The following is a 2,477-nucleotide window of genomic DNA, read 5'->3' on the forward strand; positions in this document are numbered from 1 at the left end:
GGCTTCCAATTTCAATGTGTATATGTGTAATCTCATACATAAGAGGATATGCTAGTATTAATTTTTTTAAAGCTTACAAGTGATAAAACAGTTACAGGTAAAAAAAAAATGGCAGTCTTTATGCTCTGTGCTCTTCTAGTGATTTAAAGCAATTCAACAAATTGATCCGCTGGGTTCATTTTAAATCTTTTCATCTGTCACTCATACTTGCTATGTATTTATGCTAAGTATTTTGCACAACACAATAGAACTGTAAATGTTTTATACATGCCTCCATATAATATCAAGTTTTTTTCTGTCAAAAATGGTAAGGTGTCTTCTACATTTCAGCTATCTTTGGGGTTTCTTGGATGGCCCACAGCGTAGCCACAAAGGCTTGGCCCCTCGCATTATAAAATAAACAACAGTAAAATAATCACGAAATTTTTGAGGCTGTAAGTCACTTTTACACTTACGAAGGCCGGCCTTTCCTAGGACCAGTGACCATTAACACAAACAACAGTGCTCTCCTTTAACCCCACAGGGTCTGCAGCCTGGGCTCTGTTCACAGCTCCTGCGGGGGACTTTGTTGTCATTTTACGGGTGAAAAAGCAGAACTTGAGAGTGGGTTGAGTGGCCTGCTCCAGGAGCCCGGCCAAGTCCAAGGAAGAGCCTCCCGGTTCACCCAGCGCTGGCCTTGATCTTCAACCCCTGCGCTTGCCCTCGGGGACCGTCTATGGAGGCGGCCATGGGCTCCGGTTGTGGGCTCAGGAACCCCATGCTGAGCCTGCAGCAGACACTCCATAAATATTTGTTGAGTGAAACACCAGATAATTAAATAAATGGAATTGCTGTATTTTATTACTAGACCAGTGTGGGCTGTTAGTCACTTGTGTTGCTGAGCCTAGTACAGTAAGATCTGGGAGCAGAGGAAGTCTGGAGAAAGGTGCCTCTCGCTGAGTCCCGGAAACCGCGTCCCGCAAGTGACTCACTTTCCAGTCGATTCATTGTTTTTCAGCAGCAAAACAGCCACTGTGTTTACTTCTAAGTTATCTTTGTATCTTTAAAATCTCAATTATTTTTGGAAGGTTTGTGTAAATGTTAGTTATATTTGCTACAATCAATAACCATTTGCCACTCCAGGCTCCCCCAGATCAGTTCTGGGTTCAAGGTTATGTGGCGAAGGAGGAGTCTGCTAGTGGTCTTCCTTCCTAAGAGGCCCAACGGTAGGGGTTGGGGGCTGGAGGTGAGCACTGGCCAAAGAGTAGCCCTGTGGGGGAGGGGACAGTAGGTGGCTTCCAAAGCCGCACCAGGGCTCTGTTACAGGGAATAATATAGAATTATCATATGCTCACTGGAAATGAAAGCCTGTGTAAGTCTGAGGCTACCACAAGCCAGCCAGGATCAGCATCTCCTTCTTTGGGTAACATAAATACAGTTAGTATCATGCTCCCTCCTAGGTCCCCTCTTCCCCACCCCCACCCTACCTCCACTATTCCTCTCATTTGGCCCAGAAGAAACCTTCCCTCACTGTACAGTCCTACAGGGGTGAGTGGTGTTTAAGCATGGAAGTTTGCAATCACACCTCTCGACCTCTGACTCATACATCTGTCCAAGATCTGAGCTCATTCAAGGCTGGGGATTTTTTTCCCCCAAAGGTGGAAAACCTTTTCTCCCCAGTTTGTTCTACACATACAAAAGATACTGTTCTCTAGGACAGGATGGAGGTAACTTCCTGCCTTTAAACTTAAGATTTGCTGTTGGGGTGATTAAAAAAAAAAAAAAAAAAGAAAGAAACTTAATTCCAAAGTGGAAACTTCAGGGTAGAAAAGCGAGACACTAATTTCCAGGGAATTACGCCCAGGGGTGGTGGTGGTGGGGGGGTTCCAAAAGATCCCACACGAGGTCATTCCTGTGTGCAAACATAACATATTTGCAAATAACACGATTTTTGAAATGGAGGTAAGACTCGTGGTGGGCACGGTTTGGGGGTTCGGTTCTAAAAAGGGGCGCGGGGGGTGTCCTTCCGTGGTGGTCTGCTCTAGAGCTAGACAGCAGTGGTAGATACGCGAGCTCACGCGGGTGATAACGTTGTACAGACCTTCATGCACGCGACCGAGGACACGTAAAACGGGGCAAGTCTGCCTAAGATCCGCGGGTTGCACGAAAGCCCACCTCCCGGTCGTTGGATCCCTTTGTCCTTTTTTGCAAAGTGTCGCCGAGCGGTAGCACCGGGAAAACCTGCAGAGTCGCGGGTTTCCTACAGCCGCGTGGAAAATCGGATCGACTGGGATCGACGCGCCCGCACCCGCGCGCTCGGGCCGGCAGCCGCGCGCGCGGCGGAGGTCGCGGTGAGCCCGCGCTCGCCCCCGTGGGTCTGCAGGGCCTCGGCGCCCCGGGACGGGGGGAGGCGGGGCCGGCGGCGGCGGAAGTGACGTCAGCGGGCGGGGCGCACACCTGGGCACCTGGGCGGCCGGGGCGGCCGCGGCGGCGCGGGG

This window comes from Martes martes (assembly GCF_963455335.1).
Source record: "Martes martes genome assembly, chromosome: 1".
In the NCBI taxonomy this organism is placed as follows: Eukaryota; Metazoa; Chordata; class Mammalia; order Carnivora; family Mustelidae; genus Martes; species Martes martes.